This window comes from Rhipicephalus microplus, chromosome 2, assembly GCF_043290135.1.
Source record: "Rhipicephalus microplus isolate Deutch F79 chromosome 2, USDA_Rmic, whole genome shotgun sequence".
Lineage (NCBI taxonomy): Eukaryota > Metazoa > Arthropoda > Arachnida > Ixodida > Ixodidae > Rhipicephalus > Rhipicephalus microplus.
In genome coordinates this window covers 250,652,839-250,668,322 of record NC_134701.1, presented here as the reverse complement: position 1 = coordinate 250,668,322, position 15,484 = coordinate 250,652,839, and the positions used below count along the sequence as shown (strand labels likewise).

At 46.8% G+C, this 15,484-nt stretch overlaps 1 protein-coding gene across 1 annotated transcript in view; it reads right to left on the bottom strand.

Moving 5' to 3' along the window:
* Positions 1–3,496, bottom strand: part of LOC119170145 (uncharacterized) — a 33,017-nt gene extending 29,521 nt beyond the window's left edge. The window contains exon 1 of the mRNA XM_075879302.1: positions 3,419–3,496. The gene's annotated coding sequence lies outside the window, so the exon portion shown is untranslated. The remainder of the gene's footprint in view (positions 1–3,418) is intronic.
* Positions 3,497–15,484: the final 11,988 nt, after the last annotated feature.

Below are 15,484 nucleotides of genomic sequence, written 5' to 3'. Positions count from 1 at the left end.
GTACATGCCTTCGTTCTCAGCCGAGTCACGTTCGCTCTTCCCTTTCAATCAACACGCAAGCCCGAAATAGAGCAGATTGACAGACTCATCAGAATTGCGTACAAAGCAGCATTGCGACTTCCGAACAGCACAAGCACAGAAAAACTCATGGGACTCGGCATGCATAATACGTATGAAGAATTGGCCGCCGCCACGCTAATCGCACAGCGAGAACGACTCACCACTACGCTCCAGGGAAGAACACTGCTACAGAGGCTGGGATACCCTCTCACCCCTCAATATTGTGGCGATGAGACAGTCATTGTACCCAAGCAAATACGTGATCAAATAATCGTGGAACCAGTTCCAAAAAACATGCACCCGCTCTACAACAAAAAGCGCCGTCAAGCGCGAGCACGAAAACTCCTGCAGAGAAGTAGCGATACAGACGCTTACTTTACCGACGTCAGTCTTTATCCCGCGCCACCACAAGGCTCCAGAAAACAAGCATATGCATTGGCAGTGACTAACCAAAGCAAAGTCGTGGCCTGCACGTCCCTACGCACCAGATCAAGTGCCACCGCAGAGGCAGCAGCCATAGCCTTGGCAATCAGAGAAGCCGAAAGAAGGGGGCGCTCAGCGTATATTTTGACAGACTCACAAGCTGCATGTCGCTTATACCTTAGAGGCACACTTCCAAGGTGCGTCACTGATATTTTGGGGTCCATGTTGATGGAGGCACATGGCGTCACTTGGTGCCCAGGGCATGACGGCCTGGGGGGGAACGAGGAGGCAAACTGCGTAGCTCGCGGACTTACTGGCCGAGACGCAGGACTCTCCTCAGGACACCTCACAGGGCATCATGAAGAGCAAAGTGTAACAAGCAGGCAGATATTGGAAAACCAACGCCTTACCAGACGCACGTACGCCCCTCCACATCCGAACTTAAGCAGCCAACAAGCCCGGGATTGGCGCCGCCTCCAAACGAAAACATACCCCCACATATCAAAACTACACGCAATTTTTCCACAGATATACACAACAGGGGTATCCCCATGGTGTAGTAACCACACAGCCACACTTACACACATAACCTACCAATGTACCGAGCGGCCAGCCAATGCAGTATCTAGGTTGGTGCGCTCACTACAAACACTCACAACGTGGTCTTGGGAGGCACGGCTTTCCGAGCTGGCACTGGGGAGCCAACTGGTGACCCTAGACCAGGCCCGGCGAGCCGCTGTGGCCAGTGGGGCTCTACAAGAGGGCTCCACCCGGGATTAGTCACGTAATTTTAATTCTTCAATAAAGTTTATTCTCTCCCCCCGACGTGTACCTATTTTGAGCGTCTCCGCTATCGGTGAGTTTAAGAAGCGCTACTTTGGTTGTCTGTGCCCTTTGACTAACGCGATATCTCTTGACCCATGACCGAAGCGGAAAAACAAAAAAAAGGGGGGGGGGAGAAGGGGGAGAGAGATGGGATGTGAAAGTGTCGAGCGTCAGGCATGTCTGCACAGAGCTTAGCGCAGGTGTCCTCCAACATGACCCCCCCCCCTCCTTCTAGAGGGACATCTCTGCATGATAAAATCGGTTAACCTCTGGTTTCAATGGTAAACACGTCTTCAAGGGAGCAGTAACCTCACTGACACAGGTTGGTGCTAATGGCATATCTCACTCTCCACAAATAGCCAGCGAGTAAGCACAATAAAAACAGCATCGTGCCGATAACACCCTATCTACGATTCTAGGATGTGATAGTCTAAGGCTATGTGACCTTGACATCCGTCACCAAGCGAAATGATCACGTAGCGCATGCTTGTAAATTGACTTCACATTCGAGTGTTTCTAGCAAACTCCCAGAGCATGGAAGCACCGTCGGCAGCTTGCATCAATGTACGGGCGTGACTTGTTTTAACTATTGCCACTATACCTGTTCCACCCTGCTCCTTGTGAGTAGAAGATTATTGCTATTCCAGCTCCTTTCATTTATATGTAACTGGCCCTTTACGTGTAACTTCTACTCTGCGCAGGCCGCGCCGGAATGTCCGACAACGTTCTCTCAATAGTTTTAGACTCTTACGATAAGGTGGCGAGTTGGTTCTGTGACTAGAACGGCCACCAACAGTAACACTTATACATATAGAATCTACGATATCCTGTGTGCTTATACTAGGTGCACGTTAAAGAACCCCTGATAATCGAAATTTCCGGAGCCCCCCCCCCCCCCCCCCCCCGCCGGCGTATCTCTCATAGTCGTATGGTGGTTTTGCAGCATTAAACCTCAAAAATTAAAAAAGAATCTTCCATACCACAAGTGTAAACGCCAAAGCGCATTTTACCGGTTGATCTGCTTTCTCGAATATTGACGATTGTGGTTGTCACTGTCATCGATCTTCAAGTTTTATTTATTTATTTTCTGGGCACAAGTTCATTCAATAAATAGTTCACTCTCTTTCTCGGCTGCTGACCCGCAGGTCGCGGGATCCAATCCCGGCTGCGGCGGCTGCATTTTCGATGGAGGCAGGAATGCTGCAGGCCCGTGTGCTCAGATTTGGGTGCACGTTAAAAGCCCCAGATGGTCGAAATTGCCGGAGCCCTCCGCAATATATACGTCGTCTATCATGATCATATGGTGGTTTTGGGACGTCAAACCCCGCATGTCAAAAAATCGGGTTCACTCTCTTTGGGCTTGAGTTCTGTATGATTCACCGTCATGACGCGTGACAACATATAGAACGCCAACGGTTATAATGCCAGTCCCCTGTGTAGACCAACAAGAAAGGTCACAATAAAGAACACCGAATCAACTATAAGGCGTAAAGAACACACAAAACACATGCACGCAAAAGAGCTGTGCGTGCGTGTTGCGCGCGTTTTGCATATGCATTATCTTTTTTTTTTGCCTTTGTCCACTTCGCCATTCTTTAGCAGTTTCAATGGGTATGGCATTGAACAGCTGACCCGGAAATAGTGGGATTGATGATTTGATTGACATGTGGGGTCTAACGTCCTAAAACCACCATATGATTACGAGAGACGTCGTAGTGGAGGGCTCCGGAAATTTGGACCACCTGGGGTTCTTTAACGTGCACCCAAATCTGAGCACACGGGCCGACAACATTTCCGCCTCCATCGGAAATGCAGCCGCCGCAGCTGGGATTCGATCCCGCAACCTGCGGGTCAGCAGCCGGAAATAGTGGGATGAAATTTCGCCGTGGCGACTGCATGCTAGAGACCCATGTACTTATACTCAAGTGCACGTTAAAAAAACCCCAAGTGGTCGTAATTTCCAGAGCCCTCCACTACGACATCCCCCATAATAATATCGGGATTTCGGGAGCCCGGACAATTATTGCCGTTTGGCCGTTTCGGACACGGCATCCCAGAGCGCCGACACCCCCAACTTAGGCGTAATGATGAGCAAGTGCAGCCGTCGCACCTCAGCTGGAGTGCGTGGAAGCAGAAAACGACGGCGCAGAATACCAGGCCGAAGATGTCGCCGGTGCTTCCGAAACCGTTGTTGAAGTAAATGATGAACTCGATGGCCGAGGTGACGGCGTACACGAAGTGGAACGCAGCGTCTAACAGGAACGTGAAGGTGTCCAGGTCCATGGCATGCCGCTGCAGAAGAACGAGGGAGATAGTGGTTAGAGGTAAATATGCTAACTTCTGGGAACCTTTTCGGGGAGCCCGTAAAATGCTCCCTTAAAGCGAGCGATTGAGTGAGCGAGTGAGTGAGTCCTGTAAGCTATTGTAACCTCATATAAAAAGCATTAAACAATTAGAAAACAAGTTTTCCGCTTATTCTGAACATTGCATTGAAATCTGCGCTTAGGAATAGGGCTCGGAAACTGGTTAACGACACTCTGCGTTTCAGATAATACTTTACTTTGCTACTAGGCAATGGTGACGTCAACAGTGCAAAGGCCATCTGGGTGTACCCAGCAGGTTGCAAAACTTCATTAATTGCGGTCAATAGCGTGCCTAATAGCTTTACTCGATGTTTTTAAGGTAATCTCACATACCTTTCATATCGTAGCTTTAACACTAAGAACGCACACATGCGCCAACCAGCTTTTTTTTTTTGTATGGACGACCCACATAGTCGATAATGATGAGCTCACACGTTTCCAACAACTGCTCAAAACTCACATGGTTGGCACGAGAACAGCGTACATTCTCGCAATTTTGAAATGTCGCACAACCAACGACCCCTGGATACGGTATAGTTTTCAAAAGCGGCGATAAGCAACGGGATAAGCGACACGACAATCAGCGCCCCGCCGCCTTTCTGAACACGTGATCACGCGGATGAGGCTGACAATGATGTGTATGCATTTTTCAGCAAACAGCGTAGCAGACTGTACCATAGAGCAATATTTTTATGTAATATGACTACACTCGCACACGAGTGTACTCAAGTGTGCTCTCCGCACTTGCGCATCATTCGTTACTTCTCACCTCTATTAGGCGCTATGATGCTAAGGGGTCAACGCTCGCACGATGCTAATGAATTTCAAAGATTTACCGAGGCATGACTTGGACTACTTTGACTCATGCCAGCCTCGAAGCGCTGGGCGCTGTTGCTAAGATAATAAATCGGTGTGCTCAGATATTATGTCGGCGTGCATGAACGGGTAACATATCGGTAACAGAACCCAAAAGCTGCGGGCACTATAGCGTCAATCAAACCGTTCCAGGATACGCTGCCGAGCTTCCGAGTTAGTTTTCACGAGGACTGTACAATCGTTAGTCGCACCTCCACGCTAAAAAAAGCGAATGGCGAAGACAACAAGGCGAGGCGGTGACGTGAATCGGAAGACGTTAAACTCGCGAATACCGCACGTGACATCGTCTCACCTACAACGAGGGAACCGCGGGTCAGATGCCGAATTTCGATGTACCCCAGGTCGCGTTCTGGCTCCGCCGGCCACCGCCGAACCGCATGCGATTCTTCAGTTCGTGCCGAAGAGCGCGAGCCCGACCTGACATCCTCTGGTGGCGGATAAGGCAAACAAACGTATTACTGGTGTTAATGTGTCGCTCCGCTCGTATAGACTGTAGTGGGTGCTTGTCGGTAGAAAAAAAAAGAAATAATAAAAAAATCTGGTGGTGCTGGTGGTGAAACTTTGTTACCGGAAAGGCCCCAAAGGACACCATACTGTTCATGAAGGTGTAGAGGGCACCACCCCCGTTTCACGATTCCTTGCCCTACAGAGAAAATTACGGCGAGCCAAGCTTGGCATATCCTTCCCCCCTCTTTTGTCTCCCCTCTCTCTTTTTTTCTCTCTCTTTCTGTGTTCTTTTTTTATGTCTTTATTTTTTGTTTCGAAAATTGTACTGCCGCACACTTTGAGGTCGATCCCCCGGGGTGGTTTGTGCCATTCTTCCGGGAATCATCATCATCATCAAGATTGGCATGTGTGCGCATCACTTCCTTTCTTTCTTTCTTCCTTTTTCCTTTCTTCTTTTCTTTCTCGTTGCCCAATGTTCCTTCCTAACGGTTTCCTTCCTCCATGCCGGAAATAGACCCTTTTCATAATTGTAAAGATAGCTTTCCTGTGATACAGTTAGCCTAGCTTATTTGTGGCTAGCCTCACTACAAACAGCGTGTTAAAGCGAAGTTTGCTTGCGCTATATGAAGCAGAACATGCAGTCAGCTCATAATATAAATACGCATAATAGACAAACCTATAGTCTCCACTTGAAAGACGGCAGGTGGCGCCTTTGTTGGGCGAATATGCACCGCGAGGGAGCGCAGTTGCGGATTGTAAAAAGAGTCTATTGGACCTCCATTCAGGTGCTTAGCAGCGCGACACTTCTGCTTCTGCGGGTAACAACGGCAGTCATGCGTTCGCATCCAGAAAACAATAAATCATGGCAACGCGAAATGACGAGTCGTCTGTATATGAAAATTCAGATTGCAATATCATAAACGGCCGATCATCGACAAGGCCACGAATCGAAAAAGGCAACTATCACACAAAAACAACGCATGCGGAAACAGGCGTGCGACCGGCGCAGCTTCGATAACCATACTATCTGGGGTTTTACGTCCTACAACCACGACACTATTACGAGAGACGCCATAGTGGAGCGCTGCGGAAATTTCGACCATTTTGGTGTTCTTTGACGTATACACTGACAACGCGCAGCACGCGGGTCTCGACCATTTTGTTTCCACCAAAATGCGACTGCCGTGGCTGGAATCGAACCCGCAACCTTCTCGTCAGCAGCAGAGCACCGTAGCCTGCAATGATCCACCGTGACGGACAGGTGCAGCGTCGAGGACCGCATTTCTGTGTATAGTACATAAATGCGGCCTTTTCGCGTGTGACGCCACCAGCGAAGTCTGCTAATTGTATACAACTCCGTTTGATAACCACCATCGAACGCTTCAATACCGCAGTGGTCACAAGACAGTGCTGTGAATAAAGCAGCGAGCGTGCCCGGCACATGCATGCTAACAGTCGCTGGCTCTTTGTTTCGAGGATATGAAACGTCCAAGCAAAATTGAAAAAAAAAAATCGCACTTTAAAAACCACGGAAGCGCACTAACGTTGGCGCAAGAAAAGCGCAAGAAACGAAAAAGTCTGCGCTGTGGCACTTATCTTAATTCCTACCATGCCAGACAGGAATTCAGGAACAGCCTCACTGAATACGAACGAATCAAATCGGCGTTTGACGTCAGAGTGCGAGCTTTGACTTGCACTTGTCGGCGATCTCCTTTGCGTCATGGCGGGAAAGGCGACGTCATTGGATGCTCCCTGAGTCGCACCATGCGAGTGCGGAAGAATAAATTGTTCGCACGGGGTCATCAGCCATGCTGTCTTGCTCTCTCGGTGCTGCTCTCGCAAACGTGCACTGACTTCGGCTTCATATCGCGCGACAGTTTGCCCTCACAGTCGCGGAGATGCTGGTCCCGTTCACAAGTATAGGAATGTGCGTAGTATGTTCTGTTTTTTTATATGTATGTATATATGCAGCATCCCTCTATTCGGATGCGAGCCGACAGACTTACGTACGCCAGGCACGTTCGACAAATTTCGGGGAGCTTCGCTGTCCGTACAAATAAATAAGCGAACAAACCTCTTCGCATATTTCCTTCTGTATCTCGCTATTTTAGGATGACAGATTCAAGTTACGTACCACTCTGTGTGGGTTCGAAAAGTATACAAGCTGACAATTTTCTAGAAAAAAAAAGTATAACGGACCCCGGGATAGTGCTTATCAAAACAGCTTTGACGCAAACAGATGTCTAGCTGATAAGTCCTCCAGTAAGCCTCCGGAAGTAACGACCTAGTTTGGTACGCTTACGGATATATAGGTTGTAATAGAACGAGGACGAAACATCGAACATAGAGCTAAGCGGCGCAATTTAGTCATCGCGCTGTTAACATTGCACGGCATAATTATGCGTGACATCTGCACCCACGAGCGAGCGATTTCCCTAATGTAAACGGGGTAATACAATCATACAATCATCGGCAGGAGTGCACGCTCGCGTCTATTCAGAAAACAATATATATATATATATATATATATATATATATATATATATATATATATATATATATATATATATATATATATATATATATATATATATATATATATATATATTGCAAGCGTGTCGCAAAACTCTGATGCTCCTTGGCGCATCCAAGGCTTGATTGAAAACGACACAGCGCTTTACAGGAACTGTTGTCGATTATGCTTAAACGCGGTGGCCAATTTTGCCGAGGAGGCGGCGCCCCCATGGAATTTCTTCGCGGGTGACGCCGACGCTTCTGTACCCGTCGGAAAAAAACTCGCTACTGACGCTTGCTATAAATACGAAGTGATCACTGATGACGAAGAGATCACTGATTAGTATGCTCGCCTTCACTGAAACGTATATTCGGAATCTGAAACAACCGCTTCCCGTTCCCAACTTCCTGTGGAAAAGTTAACGCTGTGACTGGGCCCAAAAACATTGGTGCATGCCAAATGGTTAAGAAATCCGGAACCCAACGGCATGCTTCGCAGTCGTCATGTTTTCGGCTCTTACGGCTCTAGAAATTCTTCTGTTTGCTCTCAAAAATAGAATATAGGGGTTGATGACCATGCTTAACATTGTTAATCATTTTACCTTTGAATAAATTAATCAGCGAGAAACTTGCTGTCATGATTGAAGCCGGTGCCGTGTCATCGGTGACGCGTGAGCCATTGAGAAGAGTAGCACGGCAGTGATATCGGCTTCCAATGCATTTGCACGACTAAGTGTAATCGGTATTCACCTCGTGCGCCCCCTCGTTCGCCTGCTAGCTAGAACAGCAGTCTTATCATGGCTATTTTTTTTTTTTTGCGCAAGATACACACGGACGAGAAAAAAAAAACAGACACCGTGGGCGCAAACTCACGACTGATCCATCGAAAACAACGAAATGCACTTTTATCTTTGAGACTATAACAACCGCCGTGGCCCTGAACACCTACAAGATAAAACTAAAGAATTCTGTTCGACCATGTACATCATGAAAATAATGCACTAACAAAATTTGAGGCTGACGCCACGCATCTGTAAGAAGATATTTACACGTGCATTTTAAGAATTGGAATTCTTTATCAGACATTCTGACTGATGCTTGGCTGACACACTTCTCTCCCATATTTTCAATATGGAACGCTTTAATTAACTCTCGGTTTATTTATTTTTTGCTTGTGTTTCGATAAACTTTTTGTGTCTGTAAAAATGGTGTGCACCCACTTGAACTTCAATGATTCACCAAATGTGTCCGCGCTGAACTGCGTAATGCGGAGTCGTTCTCCCACAATCTGGTGTTTATAGACCTTCCAGATTGTCCAACATAAGAACGGCCGCAACTGAAGGGATCCTGGAATACCGCTCCCTTTTTGCATGTCCGGTAACATCGGCTGTGCGTTAACTGGCAGCTGCATTTCTTCTGGCTGCATGGTGCGAGACTCCATCACTTTTAGAACTCGTCGACACAATTTTGAAACCTTGTTGGATACTGTAAACACAAAGGTTACACCACATCTCGCCACTACAGTCTTTTCGTTTATAGTTCGCTCACGCCGCATTGCGTTTATTGACTTTATACTAGGTTTATTTGATTTCTTCTAGGGATACTTCTTTAGATGCCGGCCAGCATTACGAGGAGTTAGAAACGTTAACACTTAACATCTACATTTCTGCAGCCATCGCGGTAAGGACCATGCCTCAACTGGGCTGATGGCGTCGAAATGGTTTACGTGAAAGCCGACGGAAGTACGGACGGGTCAACGGACGTACGCACGGACGGACGGACGCTTAGCCTTACTCATCATCATTCACTCCGTGGATTGACGAAGGGGCGCTTTGAAAACCACTAACGCAATCTAGTTACTATGAAACAAGCGCAACAATACACACACTCAGAGAGGACACAGACAAGCGCTTACTAGCAACTGAAAATTTTATTTCGAAACAAACACTAAAAGATACATCACACGCATGTACGTTGTTCCCGACTTCCCCTGTCATCATCAACAACGTGATATAACAAAATATGCACGTGAGAGTTAGTGAACATGAGAGTTCCCTAAAGGGGGCCCCTTACACTTAGCGATGCACTGCAAGGAGTGCACCTGCCAACCGAAATTTTCCGACACACGAATAATTGACAGGCACAACAAGCGGACGACGAGAGAAATGTTGGAAGCGTACAGAATAAGGAAAAGAGGGGACAGTTGCGTCAGCCAAGCGTCAGTTCTACTAACAGATGCGGAATTTGCTTTTTTGGACGTCACATAGCCCAGTGTTTTTATCTGTGTTGCGTTTTCTTGTTTTTTTTGTTTCTTTGGTTTTTTCTGTGTTTTGGTTTTTGTTTTTTTGTTTTTACATTTTCTTTTCTTAGTTCTTGACATGTGTTTGTTTCCGGTTGTGGGCGCGTGCATATTTTGTTATATCACGTTGTTGATGATGGCAGGGGAAGTCGGGAATGACGTACATGCGTGTGATGTATTTTTTAGAGTTCGCTTCGAAATAAAATTTTTAGTTGCTAGTAAGCGCTTGTCTGTGTACTCTCTGAGTGTGTGTATTTTTGCGCTTGTTTCGTCATGAACCTTTACCAACACGCCCAACTGGCAGTCATCCTAGTTATGTTATTCCCAAGAACAAATACACACAACGCCATCTATTGAGGAATTGATAAACTGGAGGTGGCTGTACTACTACTACTACTACTACTACTACTACTACTACTACTACTTACTACTACTACTTACTACTACTACTACTACTTACTACTACTACTACTTACTACTACTACTTACTACTACTACTACTACTACTACTACTACTACTACTACTACTACTACTACTACTACTACTACTACTACTATAGAGGAGGGAACGGCCCACAGCCTTTGGAGCTTCGCCCCTAAAAAAAAAAAAAAAAACTACTGCTCGCGCTGCACAACCGTTCGCTGGCCACCCCGTATATGTAGAGGCACTGGATCGCGCGTTCGGAATTCAGTCGACGGCACTTTTATTTATTTTTTGCTTGACGTTGAAGCCAACGCTTCTCCTTCATTTAATAAATAAGAATTATAAGGACAAAATAACAAATAAGCATTCCTACCCAATTACGCAACATTCGCACGATAACCCCAACACTTTGCGGCGCATTTAATCGAATTAATTCCCACCATGGGAAGGTGCGGGCGGCATTATTTTGTGCTGTTCTGCCCGATTGTTAACGAACCGACTAAAGGTTACTGTACAGTCGCAACACACACAAAAAAAAAAAATCAGCACAAGTGAGCGCTAACCGCAGTCGCAAAATTGCGACACACGGCGCTTTTGTTCACGAGCAGGCCGAGCACATTACATTCTCTAAGCAGGAGTATACGTGGCCCGGTGGACAGGCGGAAAGCAGTCCACTTGTTGTTGGCCCATCCTAAAGCCCACAACATAAAAAAAAAAACGTTTGTTCATTGCTTATCGGTACGTGGGGATATGCGCATTCCCTTTTTTTTTATAGGTGCAAAGCTTCTTAGGGCGTGGATGTGTCGCTCCTCCGAATGTAAGTATGCATGTATGTACGTAGCCCCCCATGGCACATACCCGCTCTAGAGCGGGTATGTACCACAGGGCATGCCAGATGGGAGATGGTGGTACTTGGAGTGTTCACTAGATGGACGGACGGATGGATGGACAGACAGACTATCAGACGGACGGACGGACTCACGGACGAACGCATGGATGGACGCACGGATGGTCGCGCGGACGGACAGAAGCACGGACGGGCTGGCGGACGCTTCACCCCACTTATCATTGACGCCGTGGATACGCTGTGATTTTTTTTTTTAAGTGGACATTCATAAACCCGTATCTTTATCTCAGTTGACCCTACGCCCCGCCGCGGTGGTCTAGTGGCTAAGGTACTCGGCTGCTGACCCGCAGGGCGCGGGTTCGAATCCCGGCTGCGGCGGCTGCATTTCCGATGGAGGCGGAAATGTTGTAGGCCCGTGTGCTCAGATTTGGGTGCACGTTAAAGAACCCCAGGTGGTCTAAATTTCCGGAGCCCTCCACTACGGCGTCTCTCATAATCATATGGTGGTTTTGGGACGCTAAACCCCACATATCATCATCATCATCACTTGACCCTACCTGCAAAGGCTGTTTGTGCTTTCCACTCGCCAACCCTGCTTTGAAAAATGGAATGCACTTTCAGTATCGGCTTGCTCGGGTAAAAAAATAGCGCCGCATTTCACAAACGGTCTTTTTTTTTTCGTTGAGGCTGTACATTCCTGACGTTTATTTAATGTGAAGAAAGAATTTCCGCAAACTACATATGGTCGCTCTTTCAGCTCATACTTTTTTTTTATCCGGTGTTAACCCATTTGACTGTTGATTGTTGAACAGCGTCGTTGCAGAACTCTCGTCTGACCTATCCCGCTCATGTTGTGGATGTCTTTCCATTATACCTCTAAATGCAGACAGCACAAGTTTCTACGATCTGGGCAAGACTACAGCTGCAGTCGCAGCGATGGATCTACAGAATGCAACTGATCGTGAGAGAGCTCGGGTGCATGGGTAACTTCTGCAATTTTTAACTATATCATTCACCAACATGCATATTCACTTATGACTACAGAGGCCGATACCTCTGATTACACTGACTGGGCCCGGCGGATGAGACTGTTGAGCACCTTTTACATTTCTATTGCGATTATACGTATATGTCACAGCCACGTGGCATATCCTGTGCACCCAAGTTCTGAATATGCGTGCCACGCGATTTCAAAGTGTGTTCGAACTGAGTATCGTGTGTTAACTCATCCAGTTACAGGCTCGTCGAAGCCTTGGACCGGTGATATTTATCGCTGCGCGAGTTCGTTTTCATATGCTTATACACTTTTTTTTGCCTTATTGTGGTTGCTGTATGACATGTTGGAGTATGTTTAACCTGGCGCGTTGTGTATGCAACGACTTTTTTTTTTCTTTTTTGCTTGAGGGTGCTCGTCTGTGTGCAATCAACCACTGTGTAGTGGTTATGGCACTTGACTGCTGAGCCGAAGGTCGCGGGATCGAATCCCGGTCACGGCGAATGCATTTTTGGTGCTTAGATTTAGGAGCACGTTAGGGAAGCTCATATTATTTTAAATTTCCAGAGCTCTCGACTGCAGCATCCCGCATAACCATATCACGGTTCTGGGTCGTAAAACTCCAATTACAAGGAGAGGGGGGAGGAGTGATTTTAAGTGTAAAAAAAGAGAAAAGTGAGCCCCGCAACTGTCTCTCAGGGGGAGGACATCTCAACAGTATCTCAAGAGGGATGGGGGTATGGAAGGGACTAAAAGGTAAAGAGATATAGAGAGAGGAAGGAGAGAGCGAGGCGTAGGGACAGCGGACGACGGAAGTAAGGAGAAGACAAGAAAGACGGACACGGTTGCAGGAGTCCGAGGACGGAGCACCACTGGTGAGAGCTCTTGTCGGCGTCGAGAGACGGCGTAGGGAAAGTCCAGTAGGTCAGAGCTACGCTGTCGTCGAAGATCGGCGTCAGGAGATGACGTAGGGCAAGCCCAGTCGGCCAGAGCTACGCCGACGTCGGAGATCGCGAGGGCACAACCGGACGGCACGGAATCCAGCGAGCGAGTCAACTCCAATTATTCCACACGCTTACACGCCTTACTTGCGACCTCATATTGTTTCTTAAGGTGTGTTAGGCTATATTTTAGGCACACAAGTATTCTCTGATGACTTTATTTTGTACCATACCTCCGTATTCTAGAACCTTCCTTCACTCAACACTTCGCCTTCACTTGAGAAAGCCGATGGAAGTGACATCTCTAGGTACGGCAAGTCACTGCGTATAAGCGATAGTCTGCGGCGGTTCTTAGTAGCGCAGCGTCATTTTCAGCCGAGTGGTGGCGCAGTGCTCAACTCGGTCAAGTGAAGGGTGAAATTCGAGTCGAGGAGCGTTTGTGAGTACGGGGGATAGTCTCCTCTTGATAGCGCGGTAACATATAAAGACGTATAAGCTTCTTGAGTATGGCTGTTCGTGCAATATTGATTACGAGACAGATTGGATCTGCGCCCATAATTGTTCACGTGACTTAAGCGAAGTGCCTGCACTCTCTCGGTTCTGCGCGCTCGCCGGTCTTTTTACCTCACTGAAATATTTGTATTCCCTTCAATGTATGTATCGCAGCCTCTCGTGCAGCCAGATGTAACTATGAAATGCGTTTTGCCCGAACACAAAACCCGCGCTGATGCGTGCTGTCGTTTTGTGTTCGCTTAATGCACAAGCTGTGATAAAATGAGCTCAATACTAAAACCATTTTGCCTCTATATATGTTTTATAATAAAGCCGTTCTCAAACTGGAAACGTGTATTGCGTCGTTACTGCCGGCTTTTTTTTTTTTCCAGCAGAAAAACCGGGCTGCACCTCCACAGCGCAAGCGAACTGCGCGAGGGTCGCACTGAAAAAAAATAAATTATGGTTTCGGGTGCGTCCGACAAGCGAAAAGTCGGAAAACTATAAAATAGTCTTTTGTATTCTCGCTACCGACGCGGAAGCGGTTTTGACGAACTCCTTCCAACAGTAAACGCCTCCACATCGGCATCGTTTGCATGAGTCAGCGTCTTCACGAAACCGGGCATAATCGTGCCCCGGGGAGAAAAAAAAACACAATACAGTAACAAAAATGCAGTGCTGGGCTTAAACACTCGGAAAAGTATTCCGAAATACAGATATATACCGCAACAGATTCGTTGGAAGCCAAAAATACAGATACTAAGATACTTTTGCATTTGAAGTAGCGAAACATTTCGGAGATGCTTTCGGTTAAAAAAAAAGTATTCCAAAATACAGGCACCGCAATACAGATACTGAAATGCTTTTTTTTGTTTCTTCTGGATGTCTGCAAAAACATTTAATTGATTGATATGTGGGGTTTGACGTCCCAAACCCACCATATGATTATGAGAGACGCTATAGTGAAGGGCTCCGGAAATTTCGACCACCTGGTGTTTTTAACGTTCACCCAAATCTGAACTCACGGGCCTACAACATTTCCGCCTCCATCGGAAATGCAGCCGCAGCAGCCGAGATTCGATCCCGCGACCTGCGGGTCAGCAGTTGAGTACATTAGCCCCTATAGACCACCGCTGCGGGGCGCTAGAACATTTAATCACAGCATAATCATGTAAATGAAGTTGCAGCATATTGAGGCCTGCCCTTTATTTATTCATTTATTACAGTACCCTCAGAGTCGTTAAGACAAGCGGCGAAGAGGAGGTGGGGGTCACACAGCAGGCAATCACATTGAAAGTGTCGCCGCCACTTTCAAAAATGAACGCACGCGAAGCATTGCAAAGGCGGTGTCCGCGCGAGGAGTCGCGTAATGCCAACTGAAAAAAAAAAAAAAACTACGCGTGCAGCACTGGTCTTGAGAGACAGCGACTGCCGACGAAAATCCCGCGCTTTAATTACCCCCCCCCCCCCCACCCGCACACACACACATTAAACTTGCATTCCCCCTTTAGAAACACGCCTCAGCTTATATTGCAAGAAAAAAGTATTATGTATTTCCGCAACGTGGCAGCACATGCCAAGTAAGATTGGTAGCCAAAGTCAAAACACGAGTGAAAATTTAACCCTTCACTGCGAAGTACGAATCCTCAAATTCATTTTTTAAAGAAAAAAAAATAAATTTAGTTTTTGGTTCATTAAGTATTACGGCTTGGTGACGCTAGCCACCGCCCGATCTAAAGGGTACAACCATATCTATTCATTCATTCATCTATCCATTAATGAGCGAAAAAGGCGCGCTGTTCACACTAACACACCATGGTATATATCTACATCATTGACTAAGAAAGGGCTAATTACTCTCGCCACACAGCACCATAATTGACCTGTACAACGTTAAAGGGACACTAGAGATATTTATTAAATTATAGGCTGTAGATGCTACTATAGGTAATTTCGCCATCCTATAGGTTCTCAAATAG